The sequence below is a fragment of the Pinus tabuliformis genome, chromosome 9 (assembly GCF_031772625.1).
Source record: "Pinus tabuliformis cultivar Carrire ecotype Pingquan chromosome 9, CPIR1, whole genome shotgun sequence".
In the NCBI taxonomy this organism is placed as follows: domain Eukaryota; kingdom Viridiplantae; phylum Streptophyta; class Pinopsida; order Pinales; family Pinaceae; genus Pinus; species Pinus tabuliformis.
This window is the reverse complement of record NC_142307.1, coordinates 1,318,331,688-1,318,347,488: the sequence shown is the minus strand read 5'-3', so window position 1 is coordinate 1,318,347,488 and position 15,801 is coordinate 1,318,331,688.

Below are 15,801 nucleotides of genomic sequence, written 5' to 3'. Positions count from 1 at the left end.
TTGCTAAATTCCCGGTTCACTCGGTCTGGATCTCTACAATTCCTGCATTTAGGTGGTCATTAGAATGCTTGATATACCATGTTAATGTGCAATCCTACAACATGCTCACCAGCGTAGCCTTTTTAATATTATCATCCACGATGCCCTGTGTTTCCCATACTGCTCTTACCATGAACCAAAATTGGCATGGATCTTCATTTCCTACTCCTCTGAACACCGGCAGTTTGATTGCACTTGCCATATTGAGCTGCAGTGGTGGCGGAGGTGGAGTGGGTGGAGATGGAGGTGAGGAGGGTGAAACGGGTGGCGATGTGGGTGGGGGTGGTAAACGTGGAATTCTCTGTCTTATCAAACTGACCGTGCTTCTCGGAGAGACTTTCACGAGCTCCTCCTCGCTTTCATGTGAGGATGAAATTAAGGGACTATTTTCCAACTCCTCACTACTTCTGCTTTTGTAGATCTTTTCACTTCGTGTAGTCCCAAACATTAATTTATTCGCATAACCCACTTTTCACACAACAACATCTTAATCCAAGTGTTCAAAGATTTAATATACTTACCTCACAGTCCCTTGAGAAAACATTGCTCTGCCTCACTGTAATTGACGGTCGTGTCTACTGCAAACTCAGTGATAAATCCTCCTACTATTCTGTTGAGCTAGTTGTCCACAGCTCACGTTATCTTATCTTCTTAGGCTTTTAGTCTGCGCGCTAGTTCTGGAGTCGACACTATTGGTTTATTGAGCCTACACCTTCCCTGGCTATCTGCTAGCTTTGCGATCCACTCATACAGCTCAGATGGGAAATATGCAAAGAAAATTTCATGGATTTCAGTGTACAAGTAGCGATCCAACCATTGTTCCTTAAATACTCGCAGATTTCTGTATTCTTGTGCCACGAACTTGTGAATCTTCTTGTCCAACCACTCTTAAATTTATTTCTTTGTAGGATTCTAGTGGCACGACATCAGACATCCCTTATGTAGATCCCGGTCTCGGTAATGGAACCATTTGTTGGCTTGTATGGGCCTAACCCAGGTTCAGAGGTGATTTAGCCAAACAAATCCCAGTACTTCTAGCCCTTTCGGCAACATTCCACGGAGCATGGACTGAGGTCTCACCCGAAGTAGTATGGGAGGGTGCTAGAATCAGGTTTCTGCACCCTAGGGATGTCTTGATGATTTTTGGGAGGTTCGCGATTCGACCCTTTGCACATGCTGCTCCGCGCAACTATCTATCCCTTGCAACCGTGAAGCTGCCTTCGCACAACTCTGTTCGCAGTGCAAGGAGAGTATCACCCTGATTCCTTATACTTACTGCAGTATTATTATAGTACTAAACTTATCTGTGTGATCCCAATATTCTTTATTTATCATTCAACATTCATATAAATGCACACAATCATCAAAACAGTATAAATGCATAAAAGTAAGACGAAACCAAAATACACAGTATTTAGAATCAACCTTATATTTATTAAGTCTTCCTTCAATTACAACCTCAACTCCACCCTGTGCACTCAGCTGCAGGGGTCCACACACTCAGTTGCGGACTCTACCAGGCCTCTACATACTCAGCTACAGAGCCTCTTCCTACTACTATGACCCAATACACTTCAAATCTGACTCTAAGCTCGAACCACTCCTATTCTTCTCTCTCTAATTCACTCTCTTTACACTTAGAGCCTCGCTCTATTTATACACTCCCATGGTTTGCGGACCATGGGTAGGCCGACATGACTTTAAATTACATTACAATATTTTAGGTTAGACAACCCTATGACTGATCCTATACTTCGTGCTCCACGCCCGCAATTCGCGAAGTGTTACAAAACCTTTGACCAAAACTTGGGATTTGAGCCCCAAAACCTGCTGTGGGGGGATTCCATGCCCAACAGGCCCCCAACACAGTCATCGTGACTCATCTCAAGTCACTTTGCTGGTGCGGCAATCTTGGCACGGAGCCCCTCCAACTATTCCTGTACTGCCCAAAGGTCCGCGACACACTGTTCTGCTATTTGTTGGACCTGCTGCATATGCTCTTCTATTACTTCTTTGTGAGGCTTCACTATCTATCTTAGCGCATAGAGTCCGTGCATCTGTGCGAGCTTGCCATCAATCTCGACTGTAATGGTGAAGGCCTCATCAATCTAAGGTTGGACGCGTGCTTTGAGAAGGGCCTCTTTCTGTCTTGCAGCATCCACCTGCTCCTTTGGTGCCCTTGCCTGTTGCATCTTAGCCAGCCGTTGGGTGAGGGCGACTGTCTGCACTGTTCCGCTAACATTGTCATGTTTTATGTTGGGGTCCTCTTGTAAGGATGCAAGGACGCTGAATGCTTGGTCCAGCATACCAATGCAATCCTGAACCACTCTTCTAATTTCTTCCAATCCTATTTGAATCATGCTAACGTGCTATTCTTTCATGTCCGGAGGAGTGGAAGGTTGTGCCTTCATCTATAGCTCAGCAATATTGAGGTTCAACTCTAGTGGTACTCGTGTTGTTTCCTCGCGTGCACTTTAAACTCCACTTTCCAGACAATGGATCCGCATCTCGATTGGTAGGTTTGCGGTGATGGATAACTCTGGAAGGCGCTAGCACGCTACATCCACTATTTGTGCGATCTGCCGATTCTGTGACACTAGCTCATCACGCTGTAGGCTGAGTTGTTCGATGTTGATCTTTTTCTCACTCAATACTTGGATCGCGCGGCCTTCCCGTGCATGTAGCTCTGTTGTTATGCTGTCTTGCAACTGGTACAATGTGTCTTGCAAAAGGGCAACCAAATTTAGGCCAAGTCCCTTGATCTGGCCCACCGTGGCTCTGTCCCCCTTGCTCTTTGTTGTTAGCACTCCTTCCAGTAGCACTATGGTGTTGGCCATTTTTGCGCGTAGCAGTTGCTCTACTACTGATGTACCTACGGCGCCATAGGCAGCTACTGTTCCTTCCTATGGGGCTCGCACCTAAATTTCCTACAGTTGTGCCCTTAGGGCCCCTAATACATTCTATTGCTCTGTCATAGCTTCCTAGAGCACTTCCCGGGTGACCTTGCGAACTATGTCGCCGATGTCATAGAGGTCACCCTCTGTCAGTGTAATTGGCTCGATGTATAGTTTGGAAGCCTTGGCCTTCTTCCGTGGGCCTGATCTTTCCAAAACGCATAGCAGTTTCCACTGTGTAGATGTTGTGCTCAGGTCTGCACCTTCTGCTATGTCCTCTACTCCTTGTCCTATGGATAAGTTCAGGCCTTCTTTCCCCTGCATCGTGGTGGCCCCTGTTGCCTGTACAGCTGCTACTTTGTCAGAGGCCTTGGCTTGCTCTATGGCTGCCTTCGTTGCCTCACGGGCAGCTCTTACCTCCATGGCCAACTGTTCGTTGCGCTTTTGTTGGGCCAACTAGTTGATATGCAGCTTGGTGGCATCCTTCTGCTTTTGTGTTGCTATTCTATCCTGCTCCACCAGATTTGGGGCGCGCCACTCGAGAGGCCATGATTCAAGCACGACGAAGATGGCATCATCAATTGCATTGAAAGGAAGCTTGGTCCAGTTCTGCGCCGGATCCTTATGCGGCTTGATATACACATTGTGCATATCCACCTTGAAGTCTACAAAGCTCCGCAGACTGTTGTACACTATGGGGGATAGGCGCATCCTCTTGTTAATCCACATCCAGACACTCGCCTCCATGAGCACCTAGAAGATCTTAGTTTCGTATATCCACGTGGTGTCCTTCATAGCCCAAAGCGATGCATATTTTGTTGCCTCTGGCAAGTCCTGTTCAATATGAGGGAATTGATTGTCCTCAGGCAGTTCCCCTATCACCAATAAAATAGACAAGAGAAACCACGTGTAGTGGAAGGTCTTGCCCTACTCCTGAGCTTCCTTGTAGTTGGTTAGGAATTTTTCGTAGAAGAATTCGGCCCAGTTGAATTGGACCCCCTCTATGCATTATTCTACCAGCGCAACGACTGGTGCTGGTACCTCATCTTTGCAACATTTTCTCATCAACTTCCTGGCCAGCAGTTGGGTGGCTACACGCACCCCTTTATCTTTAATGTTAATGATTGTGTAGCCTCTCTTCTTCTTTTCCAATTTGTACTTCTTCTTCTTAGCCTTTGCTATCTCCGCTTTTGCCAGCTATCTCCGCGGGGTCCTTTCCCTTACAGGGAAGCCAAGAAATCATGTGGATAAGCTTCGTTGTGATGGGAATAGGCTCCTCCAGCCATAGGTATCCATCGTGCACCAGGAAAAGTAGTTGTCTGATAACGAAGATTGTGATAGGTGCATGGTGAAAGTGTGGAATCCATAGTAGGTGGAGTAGGCCGGCCTTCTCCACACCGCGCAGCCATTTCTGTGGCTCTGGCATTGTAACTGACCCCTCCTTGCTTTATTTCATAAGGTTCTTAGTCTCTAAATGTGGGAACTTCTCACTATCTACGAGGTCCCAGTCTTCAAATTTCATTGCAGGCACACTACCTAGGGCCAAGCCCTCAAACATAATTCCATCTAGGAGGAGTGGGGTTTGGAGTGCGCTCTTAGTGGCATCCAAATCCTTGGGTACCTTCACTTTCCCTTTCCATGAAGGAACATACTCGGGTAACCTTGTGGTAGCGCACATCAGCTAGATGTCCTTTACCATTTCTTCATCCGCCTCTATCTCATCTATGAGAGCCTATAGGTCCTCCTCCTCATCATCTATCTCAATGGTGACAACCTTGCCCTTTTCTTCCATGGAAAGTTTACCAAACCTCAGATTTCGCGGGGACATGCGGACTGGTCCCACTACCTGTTTATCCTTCTTGGGCCTCGGCGTTCGAGGTGATTTTTGAATTTCCGGCGCATCCCCCACCTGCACCGTAGTTCTCTACGCGGCTTCCTTGGTGGTACTCTCTACAAAACCCACACCTCTCCTGGTAATTGTCCTCTTCGTAATAGCTCAAATCTCAAACGAACAAGTGTTGTCTCATGGCTAGCCTTAGGAGTTTTATAGTGTCTTTTGAATTTGAATTTGACCCACCCCCCCCCCACTTCTGAGTCATGAATGCATTCTTGGCGATAGATCGTCTCAAATCTAGCTCTTAATTAGTGTCTTAATTGCCCGCTGCCCGCTCCCTTTTGCCTTAAATTAGACATCTCGTCATGAATATTGATGCCAACAGTTACTTCCTAGTTTACCCGCCCCGCAGCGCAATCCCCCGTGTGTGGGCGTGAACCTTGTGCCATGCTGATTCTGCACGCACCTCCCTCATTACACAGTTCCCAAACAGGCTCTTTTAGAGACCCGTGCTCTCTTTCAACTCTCTGGAGCGCTAAGACTGTGCTCCCTACGGCTAGTTAGGTGGTCGCACCACCTGTGTGAGACTTCAACTCGCCTTCCAGCATAGCCTGTGGACACTCCTCACTTTCCCTCACAATAGTTGGCACTGTGTGTTCTACCTTATGTGGTGCACTCCCCTTGTTACTGCGTTTGGTAAGGTGCGGTCTCAGCCATGGTAGCAGAGTCATAAATTCTCAGTGACAATTTTCTAATGCAGTGGTATGACCATCCGTATCTTTCCTTGTCATCCTTGGTTTATCGACGGGACATGCTTGCGTGACCTCTTTTTCCAGTCTTTTGATCTCACCCTCCATCAACATGCTTCTTTTCCTCAATCGTACCCAATCTTCTTTGAGTTCATGAAGTCTAAGGTTCCCTCGTTGAATGGCTTCCTGAATCCTTATATGGTTTTCCTTGCGTAGCTGTGTGATTCCTTCATCCTGGTCTTCATGTACTATCCCAATTGTGGGAGCTATTATGTGTGGATTCCTTTCTTCTGAAATTATGGTTTCGACTCTGTTCTGCATCTTTGGAATCATCTTCGGACTCAAGTTTTTGCACATGGTCCTATAGGCCCATCGAACCATTGGCATGTGCAGGTCCCAATCAGTTCATCTCACCCAGTGAACCTTGTTCAGGACTCCGCACACCCTATTGAATGCCTCCAATTGGAAAATTTGTAGTGCGCATCGCCTTTCCTGCTGCTGCGATTTGCTCCGACTTTCTATTCCGGGGTTGGGGTGCGCTTGTGCAGACTGTACAACATATGTTTGTACCCATCGGAAAAGGTGGGTGCACAAGTTGTTCCACCCTTGCTGACCGACTTTCATTCGAAGTTGGGGTTTTCCAAATTGTAGGTGCATCATCCTTCTGCATCCGTGCCAGTCCTTAAAATTTCCTTGATGCGTACCCCACCATCGTGCGGGTGTTGCATGCAGTGCCCACTTCAGCGCATCGAACCGCTACTGTTCTGGTACTACACTTTCAAATTTTCTCAGAAATTCATCCACCGCTGACAATCCATCATATGTCAGCAGCTCCCTTGCCTTTGTTGTTACACAACACAATGACCTGATCATCATGTTGCAGTTTAGTGTTGTTACTTCATGTATCCGATTCTGCCATCGCTCTATCTCTTCGTCTGAATCTGAAGTGCAGGAGCTTTCGCACTCCCACTAAATCCTTCCATCTGCAGTTGGATTCACACAATCTTCTCCTTGCATAATTATCTTGTTAATACAGTCGAGATCATCATCACTATCGTCATCGCGCACCGGTTCAGTGTATCGCACTCCTTCGGCTGGATCTAGTGGTACTGCTACGCATAACAAATTTTTCTCAAAGATCATTTTGCGCTTCTTTAGATTTATGACCCCGTTCATATCGGTAGCCCCGTCTATTCCTAGTAGCGTGGGATAGGGATTGTTGTCATCAACAATCTCTATCACTTCAAAATTCGCCTGTGCACTCGCACCCTCAATATCTACTGTCACCCCTTGTAATCTTCCCATGGACAAAATCTTCTATTGGTTCACCATTCGTAACTGGACAGGGGACCATTCTAATGCGGGTTTGCCCATGTGTTCCCATGTTTGCTTTGGTAGTACATTCGCATCTGAACCCAAATCCAGGATTACCTGATCCATTTCATACTCGCCTATTTGCGCAGTGAACCTCATCTCCCTTCCTGTGTGCAATGCATGCTTTCCAAGTTTTTGTACCATGCACGGTTCTCTTGACCTCGTGCACCTAGTGATAAGTTCTTGTAGCCCTTTTACTGCCCTATTGTCGTGCAACAGTTTCATGCATGTCTCCAGAAAGGTAGTGAGCATTGAAGGATCCATCCCTGGTTCTAGTTGATCCTTACTACCTGAAGTGGAGGCCTCCGTGAAGCTCTTCTTGGCTTCCATGAATGTCTCCTTTGCACTTTCTAGGTTAAACTTGGGTTCCTTTGTAGGAGCCTTGCAAACCCACGTGTTGTCTTTTGGCTACTTCCCTTTATCATCTCCAGTGGCCATACCACTCCTCAGCATCATGTTTACATTTGGGTCTTCTTCATGCATCTTCGCTATCAGCGAAAGGAAATATTCTGCCTCATGATCAAATTGACTACAGTACCAAGATGATATCCTAGTTGGGTTCGTACTATCGTGGGAAAAATTCCCTGGCCCTTCACAATTGTAACAAATTATCTGTGTGCGACCCCTTCCTGGTCCCATTCCACCTTGACCCCGACCACGCCCCTGAAACCCAGTGCACGCCATCCCTGCATTTGGGTTGAGGGATCACGTTTCAGTGTACACCCTGTAGGCAAGAGTTTGATCCATCATTAGTTCATAGCTTCGGCATGTGCGTTCGTCATGGCCTACCGACCTACAGGAATTACAAAATAATTTGCTGGAACGTCTGTGTATACTTCTGCAACAGATGACAATTATCCGTGGTATGTTTTCCTCCTATCTGGCAAATCACACACCATAATGCAGATGCCGTGCTCGGCCTTGCCTGTGCCTCTATTCTTAATGGCATTGGCCCTCCCCCTACCAAGTAGTTCGCGAACACTAGACAATGGTCCTTGTCATGCCCTTTGCCTTTGCATTTTATGCGCCATACTTCCTCGCGCACCTCCAGCTGAGTTGTCCTGTTGGTTGTCCTGTTTCAAAATTTGCATCTCTAGACACAGATTCTACAGTTGTGCATGGATTTGATGGACTCCCAACCCAGGGTCTTGTACAGGGGTCTTATGCAACCTCATTTCCATCTCCAATGGTTCGGCCTCAGTGGAAAGTTTTTGTTGTGACAACGCCATCCTTAAGTGTGGCGTAAGTGAGGCCACAAACCATGCGCAATGTTGTGCATCTGTTAATGTCATATTGGCTTCGTGGATTGTGCTCTTCAACCTTTGGTCCAGATCCCAGTGGGTTTCGCTCGGGAGCATCGAGATCTCCTTAAACCCGATGATAGATTGTGTCTCTGATTTTGGCCTGCTAAATTCCCTGTTCAACATGGTTTGGATCTCTGCAATTCCTGCATTCGGGTGGTCATTATAATTCTTGATATACCACGTTAATGCACGATCCTGCAGCGCGCTCATCAATGTAGACTTTTTAATATTATCATCCACGACACTCTGTGCTTCCCATACTACTCTTACCATGAACTAGAATTGGTCTGAATCTTCATTTCCTACTCCTCTGAACACCGGCAGTTTGATCGCACTTGCCATACTGAATTGCAGTGGTGGCAGAGGTGGAGTGGGTGGAGATGGAGGTGAGGAGGGTGAAACGGGTGGCGGTGTGGGTGGAGGTGGTAAACGCAAAATTCTCTATCTTATTAAACTGACCGCGATTCTTGGAGAAACTTTCGCGATCTCCTACTCGCTTTCCCATGAGGGTGAAATTAAGGGACTATTTTCCAACTCCTCACTGCTTCCGCTTCGCGTAGTCCCAAACATTGATTTATTCGCGTAACCCGCTTTTCACACAATAGCATCTTAATCCAAGTGTTCAAAGGTTTAATATACTTACCTCGCGGTCTCATGAGAAAACTTCGCTCTATCTTGCTATAGCTGACGATTGTGTCTACCACAAACTCAGTAATAAATCCTCCTATTATTCGGTCAAGCCAGTGGTCCACAGTTCGCGCTATCTTATCTTTTGAGGCTTCTAGTTTTGTGCACTAGTTCCGGAGTCATGGTTTGTTGAGCCTACACCTTCCCTAGATGTTTGCTAGCTTTGCGATCCACTCATACAGCTCAGACGGGAAAGATGAAAAGAAAATTTTGTGGATTTCAGTGTACAAGTAGCGATCTAACCACTATTCCTTAGATACTCACGGATTTCTGTTTTCCTGCACCGTGAACTCATGAATCTTCTTGTCCAAATACTCTTCAATTTCTTTCTTTATAGGATTCTAGTGGCACAACATCAGACATATCTTATGCAGATCCTGGTCCTAGCAACAGAACCATTTGTTGGCTTGTATGGGCCTGACCCAGGTTCAGAGGTGATTTAGCCAAACAAATCCTGGTACTACTAGCCCTTTTGGCAATAGTCCGCAGAGCGTGAACTGAGGTCTCACCCAAAGTAGTATGGGAGGGTGCTAGAACTAGGTTTCCGCACCCTAGGGATGTCTTGATGATTTTTGGGAGGTTCATGATTCGACCCTTTGGACATGCTGCTCTGTGCAGCTATCTATCCCTTGCAACCGTGAAGATGCCTTTGCGCAGCTCTGTTTGCAGCGCGATGAGAGTATTACCCTGATTCCTTATACTTACTACAATATTATTATAGTACTTAACTTATCTGTGTGAGTCCAATATTATTTATTTATCATTCAACATTCATATAAGTGTGCGCAATCATCAAAATAGTATAAATGCATAAAAGTAAGAGGAAACCCAGATACACAGTGTTTAGAATTAGCCTTATCTTTATTAAGTCTTCCTTCAATTACAACCTCAACTCCGCCTTGCGCACTTAGCTACAGGGGTCCGCGCACTCAGCTGTGGACTCTACTAGGCCTATGTGCACTCAGCTGCAGAGCCTCTTCCTACTACTACAACCCAATACACTTCGAATTCGACTCTAAGCTTGAACAATTCCTATTCTTCTCTCTCTAATTCACTATCTTAAACTTAGAGCCTCACTCTATTTATACACTCCCATGGTCCACAGACCATGGGTAGGCTGACATGACTTTACATTACAGTACAGTATTTTAGGGTGAACAACCTTATGAATCATCCTATACTTCGCGCGCTGCACCCGAAATTCGCGGAGTCTTACAAAACCTCTGACCAAAACATGGGCTTTGAGCCCCAAAACCTGCTATGGGGGGATTCCATGCCCAACAACTTTAAATGTGGTCCTCTTTGCTACAAAGTGACCTCCACAAGGCCCATCATGACAGGTTAGAAGGATGTCAAAGAATTCCTCCTCCTTGACACACCTTCTCAGAATTTGATTCGGGCCTAGTTTGAATAGGTTGCCCCCAATCCAAGTGAAGGGGGTGCTCTTCCTCACAATCTTGCTTTTCTCTTTGGAGGACAAATTCGGTGGGAACTGTGCAGATACCAAATAGTTTTCTATGTCAGCAAACCATGGAGAGAGAACTGAAATGGCGAATAAGTGCTCATCCGGTAACTGATCATCAACCATTCCCTCCTCATCTATAGGCAAAGTTAATTTTGACAAAAAATCTCCAACAACATTTTCCTTGCTAGGCTTATCAACAATAGTTAAATCACATTGTTATAGTAAAATAACCATCTAATTATCCAGGCATTCACATCAGGTTTATTCATTAAATATTTGATTGTAGCATGGTTAGTATGTACAAATGTTCTATATCCTATAATATAATTCCTAAATGTGATCAATGAATGCACAATATCTAGGAGCTCCTTTTCTATCACCCTTGTAGTTTAGTTCGACTTTTGATAGATTCTTACTGATAAAGTAAATGGCATAAGGAAATTTTTCATCTATCTGGCATAGGGCTACTCCTATGGCTTTGTGTGAGGCATCGACATAAATATGAAAAGGAAGGGCCCAATTTGGGCCTCGGAGAGTTGGTGCAGTGGTTAACTTGTCCTTCAGGGTGTCTAGGGCCTCTTGATAGCTTTTTGACCATACAAACTCAGAGTCTTTGGCCAAAAACCCAAATAAAGGAGAAGCTAACTTGCTAAAGTCTTTTATAAACCTTTGTTAGTATCTAGCTAACCCTAGGAAACTTCTGACATCTCTCTGCTTTTGTGGAGGTGGGACCCTTTGGATGATAACTATTTTTTTTGGGTCCACCTGCAATCCTTGTTGAGATATTGAATGACCTAGCACAGTCCCTGCAATCATCAAGAATTCAAATTTTTTGGGACTGAGAGACAAGTTCATTTCAATGCATTTGTGCATCACCTTACCCAAGTTGGACAGAGCTTCCTGGAAATCACCTCCATAAGGTGTAAAATCATCCACATAAATTTCTATCGCATCATGGACTAACTCGGAAAAGATACTTAGGACTACTCTATGAAAAGTGGCAGGAGCATTTCATAGGCCAAAAGGAAGGACCCTATAGGCGAAAGTACCCCAAAGAAAAATGAAGGTGTTTTTATCCCGGTCTTCTGTGATGATCTAGATTTGATTGTACCTACTGAATCCATCTAGGAAAGAGAAAAACATTTTCCCTGCCAGGCCATCTAGCACTTGGTCAATGAAAGGTAGAGGGAAATGGTCCTTCTTTGTGGCTTTGTTTAACTCCCTGTAATCGACACAAATCCTCCACTTACCATTTTTCTTTGGAACCAACACCAAAGGAGAGACCCACTCACTATCTGAGATAGGGTAAATGAATCCTGCATCTAGCAGCTTTTGCAGTTCTTCTTTGACTATATCTTTAAGAGTTGGATTCATCCTCCTTTGGGGTTGCCGGACTGGCTTGCAACCTTCTTTGATATAAATGTGGTGAGTACACACTGAGGGGTGCACTCCCTTCATTTCTTTGTAACTCCAAGCAAAGGAATCTAGATGTTCCTTTAGCATGTTGCACAACTTTTCTTCTTGGAGAACAGAAAGATATGGATTGATTTTCAAAGCTCTCTCGGGGCCAAATTCTATGGTTTTGACACGGAGAGGGTTGGAATTGGCTAAGCATAGATCAAATTGATGGTTGTTCTGGGTTTCCTTTCCTACTTCTTCTAAGGAAAATGTACTAGAAGTTTGACTTTGGAGTATGTGTTCAATCAAATCATCTTCATCTTGCTGCCCCCCTCCCATGGTTGTTTCTAAAGTATATAGTTGGGAAGAATAAACTTCATATTCTTCCTCCTGTCAAGCGGAAAGAGTCGATAGTGCGGACACAACCAACCTCCCTAGAAGCTTAAGGCTTTCTAGTGACAAACAAGACAATTAAGAGCAATCCTTCTCTAAATATGCATTTATCATACAAGAAATCAAGTGTTTAGATCCTACCTGTAACCCAACGCTGTTGTAGTAGTCCAGCCTCGTCGATCTGGATGAGCTCCTCCTTCTCGTTGAAACCTGCATTCACTAACAATCAAATGATTAAATAGCACCTGAATATCTCATAAAACAAAACATATTTAACATACAGACCAAGGAGTATATGAAACAACTCATAAATAACAAATTGTTGAGAAGAATGGACTTATTTGTATTAATAGGAAACAAAAGAAACCATTACAACCTAAGCCTTGGTGTTGTGCAGGTCCCTCCCAGGGTCCAGCAAGAGTTTTCCTTTACTTTGATAAGCTCACCCACTTCCAAATGAAACAAGAAAGGATGGGAATCTCTCCTCACAAGCTTCTACAAGGAAGTCCTAATTCCAGCAGCATCTACCCTTAGGAATGTTCAGCTTTCAACCTCCCCTCCTTCTGGCCCAATGCCTGTATTTATAGTGCTCTAGAGGAAGTTATTCAGGTCCACCATCAATGGGATAAGCCCCTCTTTGGATGGGATAGCTCCCCTCTTGATGGGATAAGTTCCTCTTTGGTAGGGATACATGAACCATCTGGAGGCGCTTCATACACGTCAAACAAGCTTCTAGAATGCTCTAGAAATGACCACAAGTAACGTTTTGAAGTGAAACTTGCGCCTTTTGACCTTTATAGGAGTACGCACCCATTGCTTTATAGACAGAGCGTACAAGTACGCAGGTATTGTGAACTTGGGGTGCGTACATGCAGGTAAGGCTAAGAGAAACTGCGTACCCAGAGATATATAGATTTTTAATGACTTTCTCTCTTTTTTGGAGTTTGACATGGAGAGCAGAGGTATGAGGCTTGCCAAGGAGGATAGTATGACAGTTGATGGAGCCATACTAACTGCAAATAGCCATGGTGACATTTTTTAGTGTAACAGATTGCCCCCTAAAGTGCGAAGCCTGTAGTAGATTAGGGTTTTATATCATCTAGGAAGGGTGAAGTACTTTATCATTTCAAGGATTATCTTGTGGAGAGCCCAGTCAGAACCTGCAAGTATTCAAGACAAAATACATATATAAGATGATATCATCGCTGAGGTAGGCATTCCCATACTCAGATTGAAAACTTTAACTAATTTACTAACTACTGCTCTGATACAGGAATGATTTTGCAGTACATCATAATCATAGACTTTTGTAGACACAGTATGGACACAGCCATCTGTTTATGATTAGTCTACTGTATAATGAATACAAAACTCCTCGCAGCTTGGATGGTGGAAACTAGATCCAGGGTCTTCATTTCTACTTCCCGAATTGGTACGATTCTATCCATGCGAATAAATAAGTTGATGTCGAACATGGTAGAAACCACTCGATTACTAGTCAATGATGTAAACTGTTAACAAGCGTGAGAGAGACCACCAGTGATGTCAATGGTTCTCAAAGTACCCAGTACAATCCATGAGATGCGAATGAATGGGTTGATGTCAAACATGTCACGGAATCCTTCGATCAAAAGTCAATGATGTAAACTGTCGTCAAAGGCGAGAAACCTGCCATTGATGCATGCAGACTTCAAGGTACTGACGATTTCTAAGTCATCTTTCTAGATAATGTGCTGATGTCGATAGAAAGCGACCCGTTGCAGGCAAGCCCACAACACGAAATCATAGTTCAAGTTGAAGAAATGTTGCTGTAAGGACTGACTCAAGGATGGTCAAAATGGATGACAAGTATTTTGCATATGAATGGTTTATTTGCAGAGACCTCTTGAACACATAACGACACGACAGATGGCTTGGCGACGATTGACCCAAAGTTAATACCCAGAAACGGTTGAAGACTTCCAAAGTGGTTTAATCAACTTTAAGACAAAGGATTTCCCAACCCAGGTGAATGAAAAGTGTCGTGTTCAAGAGTGGTAATAAGGTTTTTCTGTGACAAAGGATAACAAATAGGCTCATTCTTCTCTCTTTTCCCCCACCATTTCTGGCAAGTACCTCTTTATTTTTTACAAGCTTGAGGAGGATAACATATGCTTGATTATAAGCTCATCCTTCGGATGAGTCCAACTTAGTTTTGATTCGAACCCTAAGAAGGAGTGGTCCGTTCCTGTTTGTAATCGAACAGGTCCTTTACTGTGAAATTTTAACGAGTCCAGTATAGGAGAAACTCGGCGTTTTTCAATTTTAGAGAGTCTGAAAAAACTAAAGAAGACTCCAAGTTGAACTTTTTCGTAAATTTGTGTCTCCCAAGCCCGAAAAAGTATAAAATAATACTTGAGAGAACCGCTTGATCTTGCGACCAAGGAGTACTTTCATGATTAGTGCCTTTGACCTGAAAAGTAAAAAGCGATCAAGGACACGTCGTTTTATTTCCAGTATCGAGTTTGAAATGACAAAAACCCGGCGATCTTTTCCTGTTTTTTACGGTCAGAAAAGGGCTATAAGGGGACCGTCTTTTAATTCCGTTTTAACGAGTGTAAAAGAAACACTCGGCAATCTTTTCATGTTTTAGGAGTCATAAAAGGGCTTAAAACATGACTCTGATGTTTTGGTTCGTGAAAAATGATAATTTACCCTAAAGTCCTTTTGTCCTGCACAAAAACAACACATTACTCATACCTGGTTAAGATAGGCAAAAATACATTGAAAAATATCCTTTCACGGTGAAAAATAAACAAACTTAGCATTCATTTATCCAAAAAACCTATAAAAAGACTTTTTACCATGTCATTTTTACCATTTTACTGTTGAGGGAGAGAAAAGGGCTTTTGACAAGAAACTTCCCGTGGACTTTGCGGAGAATCTGACCGTCGGAATCGAGCGCCGTCTCTTTCAGGTATTTCACAACATCCTCCTCTTTGTTTTCATCCGTTTAGAATTTCATTTTAAGCTCTAGTTTGATTTTTTGGGGGCTTTGGGGTTTCAAGATGCGCTTTTCGGGGTATGCAGGTGCCCCATGGGTGACCTGCGTACCTCGACATTTTCTCCATTGGGAAAATGGTCGGGGTACGCAGCCCACCTTCAGAACAACTGCGTACCCACGCTCTGTTTTCTGAACGCGGGGTGCGTACTCCACGTAAAGCAATTTTCAAAACCCCAAACTCAAAACCTAACCACTAATTCTTGATTTAATGAATTCTAATGAATGTTTTCTGGTGTGTAGATTGCCCACCATGCTTGATTGGCGCGAAAGAGAACACGAAGATGTCGATTTGGCTGCAATAGATCATCCACCTTCCATTGATGCTTTGAAGGCATGCGATCTCTACAAATACTGGGCCATACCTGGCATGAGGGCCCATGTGCGATTCTTAGAATGGCTGGTTGAAAGGTGGAACGTTCAGGATCAATGTTTTTACATCGGAGGGCACCAGCTCGAGATAGAGCCCTCAGACATATATTTTCTCACTGGTTTGCCTAACAGGGGCGAGCAACTGACTCTGTCCGGGACTAGGCCGGGTGGCCAATCCCTTGCTAGTCTCCGGCTAGAGTGGTGCAATAATCAGCACCAGGAGAAAGGGATAGAAATCAAATACATATCCCT